Genomic DNA, 17,112 nt, shown 5'->3' with positions numbered 1-17,112 from the left:
TATGTGACAATCACCTTTAAGTTTAAATAGAAAGCTGTCAAAAATTTTTAGAAAAATGTTTTTTTCAATTACCTAAACTTCATGAGTTTTGGCGATGATGGACCTAAATAATAATGCTGATGTAAATATTTTGTAATTTCCATAGAAGTCAGAGTTCTCAAATCAGTGATACATAATACTTGGTGCAAAGCAGGTAGTACATCCACATTTTGAAAATATGAAAATAAATGAGTGAAAGTGACATGCACAATCATGGTGAGAAGGCTGCAGGTAAAACCCACCTCTTTTGATTTTCTATGAGGATATTATTTCAAAACAATTCAAAGCAAACAGTATAATAGCATACCTTGACTTCAGTTCATAATCACACTCATGAATATTAACCTTCCCACACGCTGCAAAAGAACTACATCTTTACCAAATTGGTGAACAAAATAATGCCACTTGTCCTTTATTTCTGATTTTAATTATATACCCACGTCTCCCTCATAATGTGAATGTATCACGTCCCTATGATTAGCAAAAGAACTTGAGTTCCACTTAGTCATTTCAAGAGTCCAGTCTTGATTATGAAGAGAAAACTAGACTGTCTGGTCTGTCTGGTCTGTCTGTTCCAGAAGCCCTGCTTTTCCTGTTGATATTGCTGCTCCCAGCACCACAGAGTATCCCTACAAAACACTGGGGCTGCAGACTTCAGAGGAGAGCCTGTTGTGACCAAATAGCTCCACCTTTCTTGATGGTTTGAGTCTGGTTGTGTTTTCAAGCAGGCAGTGTGGGGAGAACCCCTCTGATTCTCTGGCATCTGGTTGACTTCAAATAATTTCTCAATTACAACCAATGTCACTGAAAGTTTTTTTGTTTTGTTTTGTTTTTTTCTAAATCACAAGTCAGGGCACCTGGGTGGCTCAGTAGGTTAAGCTTCGGCCTCTTGATTTCTGCTCAGGTCATGTTCTCATAGTTTGTGAGTTTGAGCCCCACCTCCCACTCTGTACTGACAGCAACAAGCCTGCTTGGGATTCTCTGTCTCCCTGTCTCTCTGCCCCTCCCGCATTCACATGCACACACATGCTCTCTCTCTCTCCCTCTCTCTCAAAATAAAATAAACTTTAAAAAAATCTTAAAAAAAAATCACAAGTCTTTCTTGCCCCCAGTCCTGCTTCTACATAGCTAGGATCATCTCATTGCCACTCCTGAAACATCTTTTTAGAATGATCTTTCAGGAGCTGCCCAAGGAGCAGTTTGTTCTCTTTTTGAGTTATTAAAACTACCCGTATTAACCAAACCCAAGATAATTAACAGATGGCCATTCTTATTACTAAAGAATCTTTGTAACAACTCTAGTATGTCTATACTGACACACTAATTATTTGTTCCATAACAATAACACATGACTGAGCCAAACTGAAGAAAATGTTCTGGATTGAAAAAATGAAAAGTCCTGTTCTTGGATTTCCTTGTTGACACAATGAAGACATTAACGATAAGTAAAAGATGTCTTCATTTGTAAATATAACTATCTGCAAAAAACATTGCATTCATTGGTTTGCCTCTTGGAATTCAAAGCATAATAGAAGGGAACAGACTGTGGGTCAAAACACAAGGGCGTGGTCTCTGGTCCTTGCTTTCTACTCCTTAATTTTGTCATCTTAACCAAATCACAGCTTTGGGTCCACTTTCCTCTACCTCATCTCTAAAATTAGGGTGTTGAAACATTCTTAAAAAAATTTTTAAAATTCTCCAATTCTTGCGTTTCCATTTCAGAGAACAAAAGCTCACCAAGTATTCAGATCATGAAATTTTTGTCTATCATTTAAAAAATGGGGTGCCTGGGTGGCTCAGTTGGTTAAGTGTCCAACTTCAGCTCAGGTCATGATCTCACGGCTCATGAGTTCGAGCCCCATGTTGGGCTTTGTGCTGACAGCTCAGAGTCTGGAGCCTGCTTCGGATTCTATATCTCCCTCTCTCTCTGCCCCTCCCCCACTCATTCTCTCTCTCTCTCTCTCTCTCACTCTCTCTCTCTCTCTCTCTCTCTCTCAAAAATAAATATTTAATTTTTTTTTTAAAAAAGAAAAAGAAATTTGCACACATATTAGCATCCCATTTCCATAAATCTTCACTGGGCGCCTGCTTTCAAGGTATCAGCATGTATTAGCATTGTTAATAGGAGACATAGAATGAAAAACCTCCAAATTTGATGGAGTAATGGAATTAGAAATCTTGTCTGTTATTATCCTGAATTTATGATGGGGAACCTAAGGCCACAGGTAAACCATGCCACAAGGGCCTGTCGCCTTGACTTCTATTCTAGTGACCTTTTTAGTAACATATGTCATTAAACAAAATATCCTATATCTCTCTCTTCTCAAACTTTATCATCTATGAGAGGGTAGAAGAAGTTGGTATGACATACAGCTAGTATGGCATTACAAAATTTCCTTAGTAAAAATATATCCAGCCACATTCCCCATTCATTAATTCCTGTCAATAAATGTTTATGCAAAGTACTATTTTAGTGACCGTGGAAAATCCGAACACAAGTCAATTTTGGTCTTTCACCTTCAGGAGCTCAATCTAATATTATAAAAAGACATGAAGATAAGCAATTAGAATTAAGGCCTAATCAGATTGTTACACTTACAGAAATAGAAATGAAGTTCAGAGCAAGAACGGAGATGGTTTCCTCTGGTGGAGCTAGCTGAAATTCGGTTTGAAAAAGAAGAAAGATTGGCAGAAGTAGAGATGAGTGTAAGAATCACATTGTAGATAAGAGGATAAAATCGATATTGGAGAGTCACAAAAAGGATAGAAAAGGGGGAAGGGATAATGTTCACATGATTCTGGAGATCGATTTTAATTTTATAAAAGTCATTCAATACACAATACTTGGGCAAATCAGTCTACGATGGCAAATAAAATATGGGTTTTAGAGGCCAGGATGAGAAATGCCATTTGTACTTTTGCCCAATGCCATGTATAGGCAATGAGTAGCAGTGATGAGGATTTTAGAATGGCTAATAGAGATAAGAACAGCCAGCAATATTCATTCAGAAAAGAGCTTGTGGAACATACAGAACATTTTAATGGCTCTGCTTAAGGAACTTGGAACCCTTCAATCTGCACCAGTCTCTGCATTTAACAGAGGAGAAGAGCATGATCAGAGGTTAAGTGATTTGTCAGATCACACTGTTTGCAAATGGTGACCCCAGGGTTGAGATTCAAGTTTATCTGATGCCAGAATCTGTGTGCTTTCCACTCTACTATACTCTACTCCTGAACGAATGAGTAAGTAAAAGATATAAGATATAAGATATAAGAAAAGGTAGAAGGAAAGTGGCCAATAAGAAGTACATGCACACACACACACAAAATCCCACTTAGAATTATGGTTATCCACTGGAGGGAATAAAGCAAGACTGAAAGGAGGAAATAAACAAACAAATAAACAATATTTTAAAATCTGAGCAGAGAAAAGACAAGGAGTTTGGATTTTTAGGCAAAATCGGTGATGCAACCCATCTACAGTCAATCAAATTTTGGCCATTTGTATTTAAAAGGTTAAAACTAATCCCATGGATCTCGCTGAAGAAAAATATAAGCCAATTATAAATGAAGAAAAAGTTTAAAATTCAGTCATATTTCCTTGGCAATGTTGAATAACAAAATTAAGTTTTTAAAAAAACTTAATGGAGGAAAAAGAATCTGTGAGCCAAATATTCTATACCTCATACCCATTAGACATCTAAAATTGTGTGTTGCATTAATGGTAAATACTGAGTAAGTGATAATGATTGCCATGCCCTATTCACAGATAAGAAAACCAGACCAGAGAGAGATGGAAAACTTGGCTCGCTCAGACAGCAAATGAATGGTGAATGCGTGGTTTAAAAGCAAACAGCCAGACTCCAGAGCTTATCCACACACACACACACACACACACACACACACACACCCCACTGCTCTTAGCCTGGCACTAAGGCTGCTTCCCTAGGAACAGAAAGACATTCAGCTATGTCAGAAAACCACAGGCATGCTTTTCATTTACTGTTCCAGCAGAGTGAAAGGAAAATCAAGGACTCTATGCATTAGTCAAAAGTACATTTGGTACACATATAAATCAGTTAATTAGATGAAATCTGTTTAAACAGATGCTATAAAATTTAATGCAAGCATTGAAAAATTATCTATAAAATTAATGAGTTTACCTATACCAATCTCTGTTTCAAAAGGCTTTGAAAAAAATGCAAGTTACCAAACCATTAGGGTAACAATTTCTTATTAAGGATCTAAAAAACAGGGCATCTGGGTGGCTTAGTCAATCAAGCATCCAACTCTTGATTTCGGCTCAGGCCATGATGTCATGGCTCATGAGACTGAGCCCCTTGTGGGCTGTCAGCTCAGAGCCTGCTTGGGATTCTCTCTTTCCCTCTCTGCCCCCTCTCCCACTCACTCTCTCTCTCTTTCTCTTTCTCAAAACAAGTAAATAAACATTAAAAAAAGGAATCTGTGGGTGCCTGGGTGGCTCAGTTGGTTAAGCTTCTGACTTTGGCTCAGGTCGTGGTCTCCGGGTTTGTGGGTTCTGGCCCTGGGTTGGGCGCTGTGCTGACAGCTTACAGCCTGGATCCTGCTTCAGATTCTGTGTCTCCCTCTTTTTTCTCTGTCCCTCCCCTGCTCCTGCTCTGTCTCTCAAAAATGAATAAACATTTTTTTAATCTGAAAAACATAGAAAATGTTAAAAACAAAAAAGCTACCAAATTTATTCTATAAGGTTTGTATCAAAATAAGACTACTGTCTATTCCTAAAAAAAAAAAAAAAAAAACTAAGTAAAATGTACAGAAAAAGAAATGTACCAAAATGCTAATGGTCTTAAAAATTACAAGTAAATTTGTTTTCTTCTTTTTTCTTTAGTTATATCTACAAAAATCATGTTTGTTTTAAAGTTATTTATAAATTATTTTAAAGTATATATTGTAATTTAATACAGTTATAAATTTGTTGTACATGCATTTACTTCAAGCAGAGTTTATTGTTAAGAATTAAACTTTACTGGGAAAGTAATTTTTTTAAGTGCCAACAATTTCAAAATGTTTCACATTACAATCTACTATGAATCATTTTAGGAAAAATAAAATATGTGGTTTCATTTAGGATATAATAATTAGCATTTTTCTGTTCACACAGCACTACCATTTAAGAAAAATTGTGCTGTTGGGGTACCGGGGTAGTTCAGTCATTTGAGCATCCAACTTTGGCTCAGGTCACAATCTCACGGTTCATGGCTTCAAGACCTGCATCCGGCTCTGTGCTGACAGCTCAGAGCCCGGAGCCTGCTTCAGATTCTGTGTCTCCCTCTCTCTCTGTTCTTTTCCCGCTTGCACTCTCACTCTCTCTCCCTCTCTCAAAAATAAAGATTAAAAGAAAAATTGTGTTACTTATAAGACAAAACTTTATTTCTTTTTTTTTTAAAGTTTTTTTTTTTTAATGTTTATTTATTTTTTTGGGACAGAGAGAGACAGAGCATGAACGGGGGAGGGGCAGAGAGAGAGGGAGACACAGAATCGGAAGCAGGCTCCAGGCTCTGAGCCATCAGCCCAGAGCCTGACACGGGGCTTGAACTCACGGACCGGAGATCGTGACTGGGGCTGAAGTCAGACGCTTAACCGACTGAGCTACCCAGGTGCCCCCAAAACTTTATTTCTTGATTAATAGTAGAGAGAAGCTTTTCTTCATCATGCTGTTATGAAAGTGCAAAAACTTTGTATTTATTCCTGTAAATGACCCTACATCACATTCAGATGTTCAATCAGTAAATTTTTTTTTTAACATTTATTTATTTTTGAGACAGAGAGAGAGCATGAACAGGGGAGGGTCAGAGAAAGAGGGAGACACAGAATCCGAAACAGGCTCCAGGCTCCGAGCTGTCAGCACAGAGCCCGACGCGGGGCATGAACCCACGGACTGCGAAATCATGACCTGAGCGAAGTCGGACGTTCAACCGACTGAGCCACCCAGGCGCCCCTCAATCAGTAGAATTTTGTATGCAAATATCCACATCATAAAGAACCTCTGACCAAGAATCACTACATAAAATTAATTACAGAGAAATTTAGATACAAAGAAGTTGACAGAATTGTGTGAACTTTCATGTACTTTTTTCTTAATATTTATTTTTGAAAGAGAGAGAGAGAGAGAGACAGAGTGTGAGTGGGGGAGGAGCAGAGAGAGGGGAAGACACAGAATCTGAAGCAGGCTCCAGGCTCTGAGCTGTCAACACAGAACTGTAATAGGTCAACTTATAAGATATCAGAAAGCTTATTGTATATAAGTTCAGCTTCAACTCACCTTTCATGAATAGTTGAGATAAAAGGCTTATGTAGTTCCCTATTAGGGTTATCGGAAATTACCAACCACCCTATCTTGCTTCTGTGACCTCTCCTGCTTACTAAATAGATAACTTAGGATGCAAAATGCTCCCCCACCCCCTCTACCAAGATCTGGCCTAGGCAAGACCAACATGTAAAAAGTCACGTACTCGCTGCCTAGCTCAGGTGTCTAACTATGACTGGTCATTTTAAACCCTCTTAGGACAAAGAACTTTAAATTGATAGGTTCCTGCCAAAACTAACGTCTGTGTGTCACAATATAATTGGCTACCATGAAATGTTGTAAATTGTAATTGGTTAACCAAATAATGACGTATTCTGACTTGCTAAAATCCATATAAGCTCACTGCTACCTTTGTTCGGGGCCATTCTCTGCACTTTTCTCCTTAAGATCAGGAGATCAGGTTTGGCCCGGCGGTGAATAAAATCTTGCCTTGCTTCTATTTGGCGTCTGGTGGTTTTTTCGACAGCACCCTGTTTCAAGAACCTGATGCAGGGCTTGAACTCATGGACTACGAGATCATGACCTGAGCCAAAGTCACACCCTTTTACCCACTGAGTCATCCAGGTGCCCCATGTACTTTTCATTCATATGTCACCAAGCATCAACCCATAGCCCATCCTATTCCATTCCCAGTCCCTTTCACATTTTCTATTTATTATTACGTGGAGGCAAACTAAAAGCATTGTAAAATTTTTATTCATAAATATTTACTATGTATCTGTAAGTAAAAGGGTTTTTTTCCTTTTTTTTTGATCATTTTTTTAACAAAAACACATCTTTATTATATTAAGAACAATTAACAGTAATAAACTCATAATATGGTAGCATCCAGGCAGTGTTAAAACTTTCCAATTGGTTTATAAGTGTTATAATAACTTTTGGGGTTCTTTTATAGTCTTTTAAAATAAATAAAATAAGTCTATGCACTGGGACTGATTGAGAAGTTATTAATATCTCTTTTAATCTATATCTTTCCTTTCCAGCAATTTTTTTCCTTGCAATTTATTTTTTTTTTTTAATTTTTTTTTTTCAACGTTTATTTATTTTTTTGGGGACAGAGAGAGACAGAGCATGAACGGGGGAGGGGCAGAGAGAGAGGGAGACACAGAATCGGAAATAGGCTCCAGGCTCTGAGCCATCAGCCCAGAGCCTGACGCGGGGCTCGAACTCAGGACCGCGAGATCGTGACCTGGCTGAAGTCGGACGCTTAACTGACTGCGCCACCCAGGCGCCCCACAATTTATTTTTTTAAAGTAAAAAAGCTATTTGTTCCATGCACTTTCTTATACTTTAGATTGTCCTCATTGTACCTTAAAGTTTAACTTATTTTCCTATTTCTTTCCAGTAGTGGTAGATTTAGAGATTTGACTAGATCTAGTTTCATCCTCCATTTTTTTTTTTACAAGAATATGTGCATAACAATGTATACTGCCTTCAGGATGTAAAGAATAACTCAATGTCCCCTTTTTTTTGTTAGCAGTCCTTAATGTTGCATTAGGTCATTAGGGTGAAATTCTAATATCATCATTTCTTCTTCATTTACTATCTTCAACTATTCTTTAAAAAGAAACTCTAAAAAAAAAAACCTTTTTCTACTATTTTTTTTTAGCCCATTGAAAGCTTGTTTTAAAAAATCAGAGTAAAGGTGCCTGGGTGGCTCAGTCAGTTGGGCATCCAATCATGATTTTGGCTCAGTTCATGATCTCATGGTTGATGGGAATGAGCCCCTCATAGGGTTCTGTGCTGACAGCATGGGGCCTACCTGGGATTCTCTCTATCTCCCTCAAGGGCCAATGATCAATATGTAAGTTACTGTTGGGCCAAAATAAAATTGGTGCACTCTACGACAACCAGGAATGTCTTGCTTGGTCACAGTCCCTACCTGCAAGGTCCTACAGGTGGGACAAGGAGGGATAAGAAAAAACAGGAAAGCCCAAGTCAGCTCTCAGAAGTAGGGTCAAGCCTGGGTAAGAATGACTACTCCCAGCACCTTGCGAGACTGACAAGGCTTTTGGCTGTGAGTGGCATAGCCAGCCAAAACGAGGGGTCAAGAGATAAGGTTTCTCCTGGACAGCTATAGGAAAATTGAGATAAGGGACAACTCTTCCTTTTTCCTATAGATGGGTAATTCCCCAACCAACTCCTTTGGAATGCATTATAATTCATTTGCTTTTGCCCAAAGGCTTAGTCCCAATACAAATTAGAAGAGGGAACTTGACTTCCAGAGGGAAATATCAATGACAATACTATCCTACAATTGGATTTGTTTTGCAAATGTGAAGGGAAATGGGGAGAATTCCCCTATGTTCATTGTTTTTAGGCCTTAAGAAAAAATTGAGATATATGTAAGCAATGTAAGGTGGATTCTAATTTAATGGCAACCCTTTCTAAAGTCCAGCAATCAGGAGGGGAAACAAATAAGGGCCCCCTACCTGTATCCAAAACAGACCCAGAGGAGGAGGAAGGGAAGTCTCCCACCTCACCCTCCTCCTCCTCAGGTCCTCCATCTATATATTAAAAAATAATAATAATACAATTCTGTTCCTTGCTACCCACCTTATCCAGACCCTCCCCAAAATGTAACAGGCATGTTTTCCTTACAAGAAGCTAGAATGCCAGAAGAAAAAACCTTTACATTACAAGGTTTAAGACAGACAAAAGGAGATCTAGGTAAATTTTCTGATCGGATAAGTATATAAAGACTTTTCAGAATATTACGTATGTTTTTGAGTTGACCTGGAAAGATATAATGCCTTTGTTAAATCAGACTCTTAAAGAGACAGATGTTTTGAAAAAAATTAAAGCAATCTAAGATTTAGCGCTTAAATTATGCTAAATTAGCCACTGTTTTATAAACACAAAAATGAGAGCCCAATGGCCCTCCTGCAGAGGTTGAGGGAGACCCTCATTAAATATATGGCTATCTCCCCTGGCACCCCTAAGGCTGAGATTATTTTAGAGGACAAATTTGTTACTCAATCAGCACTAGATATTCAGAGAAAATGCAAAAATTGGCTGTTGGCTTTGAAGGGACCTTGGAGGAGCTCTTATGGGCTACCAGTTGGGTATATTACAACCAAGATCAAGAGGAGAATAAAAAAGAAAAGAAAACAAAACAAAACAAAACAAAAGAAGAGAAGAGAAGAGAAAAGGGAAAAGAAAAGAAAGAAAAGAAAGAAGAAAAAAGGAAAAGGAAGAGAAGAGAAGAGAAGAAAAAGAAAAAATAAACAGAAAAGGAGCCTTAAAAAAAAAAATCTGAGGCGTTAGCTGTAGCCTAACGCACTATGTCAGACCAGAATTCCCAAGGTCCTGGCACCAAGTGCCATTTATATGGCCATTCAGAGCACTAAAATGAGACCATCCTCAGAGGGGACAACCAAAATGAAAACCCCATAAACCATGCCCCTTAGGTGGAGACAATCACTGGGATCTGAGTGCCCTCAGGGACCTGTATCTGTGTGAGGACTCAGATAAGCAATGTCCCTGGAAGGGACTACCCGGGCCCTGGGGCTCTTCACAGTGGCTCCCCTAAACCAACGGTCTATCAGAAACCCAGAGCTGCCAGGAACTAAATATAGAAGGAAAACCAGCTGATTTCCTTCTTGACACCGGAGGAAACTTCTCTGTCCTCCTTTCCACTCCAGCCAACTACCCAAATGCAGTGTGACGATTACAGGCATCTCCAGAAAACTTCTAACTACATTTTCTCTCAGCCCCTTGGATGTATACGGGAAAATTAATTTTTTTCTCATTCTTTCCTGATAATGCCAGAGAGCCTCACTCCCTTGCTAGAAAGGAACACTATAACTAAATTAGAGACTATGGTGCTACTAACTCCAGGTCAGATAAACAATGATGTGAGGTTTTGGAAATTACTAGATATTATAGCTGCGGATACCAGCGTTCAGGAAAATAGTTTACCTGCTACGTCAATTATTAAAGGAGACTCAATCCTACCTACTCTCCCCCCCAAAATAAACCGGGGTCTGACTCCAGACTGTCGCCAGCCCTTGGAATGGTTACAAACAGAGCAGGGCAATTACTATTACCAAGCTCACAGAGCTAAAAGATTATTAAAACACAGCATCAGCCCTTTCATTTAGGGAGGGACAAAACTTCTCAGATGGCCCAAAGGATGTTTACTAAGAAAAAAAATTTGTCAAGGACAGTTCTACAAGCAGTATCAGCCTGTGAAGTATGTCTTAAAAATAATCGTTTCAACAACAAACTTGCTCTCCCGGGCAATCAGGGAACTGGAGGCTATCCAGTCAAGACTAACAATTAGGTTTCACTCATATGCCAAGGTCAAAGGAATTCCAACATCTGTTGGTGTGCATTATACTTTTACTAATTGGGTAAAAGCCTTCTCCTACAAGACAAAAAAAAAAAAAAAAAGGCACAAAAAGTAATACAAGTTCTGCTTTATAAAATAATACCCAGGTTTGGCTTACCTAAAAATTTACAAATTAATAATGGTAAATGGCTGCCTTGACCCTTTCTCAAGTAGAACTCCGCTCTTGGAAAAGTTTTACACCTCAAAATAAAGCAGATTGTCTGCTTATACTTAGCCAAAACTCTAAATCATACCTCATAAGCATTAGATGCTTTAAAATTTTTTTAATTAACTTAGAGTCAAACTCTTGGAAATAGAGCCTGGGTTATGAGATTGATACTTACATCACCTGGGTTATGAGACATCCCCTGATATATGCTGTTTACGACGTCAGGGTCTCTCCTAGATTGTTTGACAGGTTTGGAAACTGTAGACATTATCTTAAGATGCCATCTTGTTGGTCAGTATAATCTTTACTTTGTGTTTCTCTCTTTGTGTCTGCTAATGTTTATGCCACCTTGTGCCTGCCAGCCTTCCTACAAAAGCATACTGTGGGCCACCCGACCAACCCTTGGGTAGACTCTATCTTCTGTACCCCTACACCATCCCTTATCAGCTTGAAGAAGCCAGAAAGGTCCTCATCCCTGTTTCCTAACAGCAAGTTATAGGCTTTATTCCAGGGGGAGAAGTGAATAGGGAAAGGGGTAACATTAGGCAGGGAGAGGTAAAGGACCTTCAGGGAGGCAGACTGCAGCTGCAGGTGGGAGGCTGAAGAAGCAGATGGGGTTCTCCTCTTATAAAATCCTTTATGGGCACCCTCCCTCCATCATTAAGGGCATGAGAGGGGGATCTAAATGCGATAGACAATCTAACCCTAAAACAACAGATGCAGGCCCTTGGCCTTACCCTAACCACCTTACACCACTGGGTTCAGGGAGCGATTACCTATAAATCTGACCACAGACACTCACCCCTTTAAACCAGAAGATGCAATATAGATAAAAGAATGAAATGTCCAATCCCTAAAATCTCTCTGGAGGGGCCCATTCACTGTCAATTTGTCCACCCCTACTACAGTAAAGGTAGCTGAAGTGGGTCCCTGGGTTCACTACAGCAGAGGGAAGCCGGAATCTCGAAGCTGGGAGTGCATTCCCGATCCAGCCAGCTGTGCAGGTTGACCGTACGGAAGAAACAATCTGCAGCTCCAGGGGCTCCAGGAGACTGCAGCCCTGCTTTAGTCGCTCCGGAAGCTGACTGATCTACGCATGGCAGAAGCTTCAGGAATCAATGGTTTGGTGAAACAAAAGACTGTCCGTATTTTCTATGTTTCCTTGCTGTCATGCACTGTCACGTTTTGTTTCTCACTATTATTGTGATTCTTGCTCTACTCTTTGCCATGGGATTGGCCAACGCTGCCCCGGCCGGCTGAGAGATTTCTGTTAACGCTCACCTTCCTTTTGTGAAGAGATTACTTGGTTGGTACCAACACGGGGAAACAATGGTCATAAGAAACTAAAACATTAGATCCCACAAACCTTTAGTAACACAAAATACCCCGGTCCTACTACTGGGGTTTGGCTTCTCAAAAGCTCAATTGTTGGGAAAAACCGTCTTGCTTAGTGGGAAAAAAAGTTCATCGCCGTCTCTCTTAAAAACTTAACGTGCCTAGGCCGAAGATTTTATAACTCAACTGCCCGAAAACCCAATGATGGGGGACCTCAGATCACCTTGAGCCAGATCCCCACCCCTTGTCTAACGTCTCTCTTCTCCGAGAGGCCTGAGGCAATGTCAATGCAGCCATCAAATGGCAGGTCCCAGGTGGACTGTACCAGGTATGTGGAAGGACAGCCTATATAGCACTTCTGTCAGTCTAGTCAGGGTCCCGTGTGCTGGAAACTCTTCCTCCATCTTTCTTCCTGTTCCCACTTGCCAGAGGGAAACATCTGGAAATACAAGTGTATGGGGACTGGGAGACTCAAAGGAAACAGAGCCTTACAAATTAGCAATTAAAAAGATGATAAATGACCCCTCGAGGGTATAATCCAAATTCATGGCCCTGCCACCTGAGCAGAGGACAGGTCCTGGGGGACCTGGGGGAAATCGGGGACACTCCCATTTACATGCTAAACCGCATAATCAAACTACCAGCAGTTATAAAAGTTATAACCAATAAAACTGCCCCACCTCTTAACTTACTAGCCAAGCAACAAACCAAAATGCTCAATGTTATCTATCAAAATCACTTGGCCTTAGATTACCTAACTTGCTTCTGAGGAAAACGTTTATAAGAAGTTTAACCTAAACAACAGCTGCCTACAGATGAGTAATAAAAAAAAAAAAAAAAGTCATAAAAGAGACCACAAATCAAATAAAAAGGATTGCTCATGTCCCCGTCCAGACCTGACACAGTTAAAACCACAGGCACTTATTTGCAGGATGGTTTTCAACTTTCAGGGGATTCAAAACTCTCATTAAAAAAATTATCCTCCTAATTCTGGGAGGTTGCTTAATCCTACCTTGCTTAGCTCCCCTGGTTGCACATGCCTCATCGAGGCCATGATTTAAAAAGGACGGCCACTCATGTAATGATGTTTTAAAAATATAGATCTCTAAACCAAGATGATGCTCTTTGACCCAAAATAGAGGGGTCTGAGCATCAAAGCATCAAAGGGGGGAATGTGGTAGGGTCCCTTCTTAAGAAAAGAAAAAAAAACCCTCTAGGCAACCCGGTTATACCTGTTTATACCTAGGTGACAACATCCCTCACGACCTTGTAACATGAGACCACTTAATCAGACAACATGTTTATATGTTACCATATGGGAGACAAAGAAGTGGAAAATAGATGAAAAAAACTATACCATGTGGCGTTCGGGGCTCAGTTCTTTGGGTAGGAACCAAACTGAGTGGTGCTAGCAGGAATAAAGTTGCTTCCTGGAAAGAAAAGCCTCGATGTCATGACTCTGTGCGAGAATTCTATTACACTCTCCCTCTCTGCCCCTCCCCCGAGGGGATACACCATGGATTACATTATAATTATGCATTAAAAGGAAACGTTAGGTTGCTCACAGAAAAACACAAATGCAACAGTATGACATAAAGATCCAGCATGATGTAAAGATCTAAGTCCAAGAGTGCTTAAAGGACTCCTATTAACCATAAAATAAAAAACTCCAAATGAAAATAAAGCCTATTATCATAGTTTAATTGGCACCATTTGTGTCCTAACGGCATGTAAAATGTAGGCCATCTGATAATCAATATGATTTCAACTTTGAAATGCTTGCTTTTTAATATGACAAGGTGATCCATGAATATGATTTTCTTGAAATTCGTACATGAGCACAAAGATCCATTCTCAGTCCCCTGCCCCAGGTCTAATAATGTCCCTGCCTCAGGTCTAATAATGTTTAGGTTTTTTACTGCTGGGAATCAAAATATTCCCTTTGACATATATTCTTTTAGCTATTTCCTATGCATTGAGATACAGATGCAAATTCTAAAGTATGTAATTGGTTTATTGTTTCTTTTCCCCATTAGTGTCATTATGTATTTCTATAGTTACCTTTTTTTTTGACAGGATGATATATTTTATTGACGAGATGGGAAAAGGTACAAGCATATACTGCTAGAGAGAGTTTCAGTTGAGATACTCTGCAAAGCAATTTGGCAAGTGCATACTACGATTTAAAATGTGCATATCATATCATCTGAAACCCACTATCTACTTCTACTCCAGTGCAAAAGCTCTCACCTATGTAAAGGAGGCACACTGCCCTTTTTGTAACAGAGCAACAATGAGACATGCTAAGTGTTTCAATGGGAAAAGGGAAAAAATGAATGACCCACTGTGGAATACTATCTATACAGCAGTATAAGAATGAAGTAGAGGGGTGCCTGGGTGGCTCAAAGTGGGTTGAGCGTCACACTCTTGATTTCGTCTCAGGTCATGATTCCAGGGTCGTAAGTGAGCCCCACGTCTGGCTCTGGGCTGGGCCCAGAGCCTGCTTAAGATTCTCTCTCTCCCTCCCTCTCTCTCTCTCTGTCTGCCTCTCTCTCCTGCTTGTGTGCTCTCTCTCTGTAAAGTAAAAAATAAATTAAAAAAAAGAAGAAGAATGAAGTAGGCCTATAAGTACAACCATGGATGGTTTCCCCAAGACATCTTGTTAAGGTTTTCTTTTTGTCTGTGTCTTTAGACGAAATTTATCCAAATGTATTGAAATGCTGAGGAAGAAGATTGTAAAGAGGGTAGAGGTAAAGGCACAGGGAGGGGTTTTACTAGACCTGAAGTCCCTGTAAAGTGATAAAATTTAGAGTTCTGGATCAAGATGAACACGTCCGGAACAGAACGAAAGGAAGGGAGAACACACATCGTAAGGGGCACAAAGGCGTTCATTCTACTCTTCTCCCAATTCTTGTTTATCTTAGCAAGTTTTTATGTCGAATCCCCATCTAAGCACCTGCCCAATCTAACAAACCCTTTGTATCTTCTGCTAAAGTTTTGGAATACCCTCTGTATTGCTTTCCTAAGGCTGCCGCTGTCACCAATCCATCACCACAAACTGAGTGGTTTACAACAGAAATTTATTCTAGTTCTAGAGGCCAGAAATCAAGAACCAAGGTGTCAGTAGAGTCACACTCTCTTCTAGGGCTCTAAGTGAACGCCCTTCCTTGCCTCTTCCATCCCCCTGGGGATCTGGGTGTTCCTTGACCTGTGGGCCCACACAGCTGCGTCTGTTTCACGTGGGCTTCTCCCCTGTCTTTCCTCTTCTGCCTGTGTCTTCCACTTGTAATTGGACCACGATTTTCCAAAATAATCTCATCCCAACATCTCTAATTTAATTCCATCTGCAAAGACCCTTTTCCAAATAAGGGCAGTTTTACAGGTTCTAGGCACTAACATGTGGGGACCTATCTTTTGGGGGCCCCAATTCAGACCACTACATACTCTTAATTTTTTTTCTTTTGATAAAGACCTCATTTCTTGTATTTTTATGTCTGAAGATGATACAACTTTAGATCTTAAGGGAAAGGTGCATAGAATTAAAATAGAGCATGTGGGGCACCTGGGTGGCTCAGTCGGTTAAGGGTCCGGCTCTCAATTTTGGCTCAGGTCGTGATTTCACACTTCATGAGATGGAGCCCCACATCTGGTTCTGCACGGACAGTGCAGAGCCTGCTTGGGATTCTCTCTCTCTCCCTCTCTCTCTTCCCCTCCCCTGCTTACTCTCACTCTCACTCTCTCTCTCAAAACAAATAAACTTAAAAAAAAAAAAAGAATTAAAATAGAATATACACCAAATGGCGCAGGATGGCTAGGAAGTCAGATATTTGAAAAGCTCAATGTCTGATATGAGTAAGAAAATGGGAGGAAAGGAAGAATTCCTGCAAAAATCAAACTCTTTTGTCAATACATTTTTTTATTTTAGAAAGAGGCTGGTTATGGTGATTGGAAGAGGAAGCCAATTTGGAAACTACAGAAGATATAATATAAGAAGGGCCTCACTGGGAGCCTGGGTGGCTCAGTTGGCTGGGCATCCAACTTTGGCTCAGGTCATGATCTCACAGCTTGTGAGTTCGACCCCACATTGGGCTGTGCGCTGACAGTGCGGAGCCTGCTTAGGATTCTCTCTCTCTCTCTATCTTTCTCCCTCCCTCTCTCTCTCTCTCTAAAAATAAATAAATGAACTTTTTAAAAAATTCAAAAACCAATGTAGATAACAATCCTGTGAATTAAAGTATCCTTTGTCTTCTCCATATCACCCAGGAAGTCAAAGAGAAAACTGAGAAGGTCCTGTTTCTGGTAACGACCCAGAGGGCGGCTGTGGGTCTCCTGTCCCTCACTCTTACTCCACAGGCCTGGTTTTCCCCGAGAGATTACAAACTCCTTGAGAATAAGCACGTGGAATCTAATACTTATCTCCCAGTAAGATTTCTGAGCATGTGCTCAAAAACCAGAAATATTTTTCCCACTGGAAAAACGAGGCAACTAAAATCTAACATCACAACCCTGGCTCTACAATGTCAGGAAGAGAAAACCGTGTCTCCTGATTCACAGAGCTAATAATTCCAAGCAGACCCAGAACAGACTCTCCCCTGAACCACGAAAGAGGTGAGTCCTAGGGAGCAGTAGGTAGTCCCCTGGACAGCGGGATGGCGGAGACCCAGGGAGACAATGTCTCATCTCTAAGTCCACAGCACCCTCTTAGCGGGTTCTGGACCACCAAGAAGCTCACAACTTTCCGAGCTTCATCTTTCTCATAGGTCGAAGTAACGGAAGGAACAAACAATATGAGCCCAGGCTTTCAAAAGAGTAGAGCGTAGTGCACGCGCGGCTGTGGCTGGACAATTACTTTGTTGCCACATCCTGAGTAACCTGTGCCAAACACACCGC

The 17,112-nt window shown here is 40.3% G+C and overlaps 1 long non-coding RNA gene across 1 annotated transcript; it reads right to left on the bottom strand.

The window, feature by feature from the left end:
• Nucleotides 1-4,505: 4,505 nt before the first annotated feature.
• On the bottom strand, nt 4,506-15,918 carry LOC123609845. The gene is made up of 3 exons (XR_006717993.1): nt 15,881-15,918; nt 11,322-11,326; nt 4,506-4,594 (listed from the first exon to the last, which is right to left on the bottom strand). It is a non-coding gene; the product is annotated as an uncharacterized LOC123609845 (long non-coding RNA).
• Nucleotides 15,919-17,112: the final 1,194 nt, after the last annotated feature.

Source organism: Leopardus geoffroyi, chromosome B2, assembly GCF_018350155.1.
Source record: "Leopardus geoffroyi isolate Oge1 chromosome B2, O.geoffroyi_Oge1_pat1.0, whole genome shotgun sequence".
Lineage (NCBI taxonomy): Eukaryota > Metazoa > Chordata > Mammalia > Carnivora > Felidae > Leopardus > Leopardus geoffroyi.
Note: the sequence above shows the minus strand (reverse complement) of the source record. Positions and strands in the feature narration are given on the sequence as shown.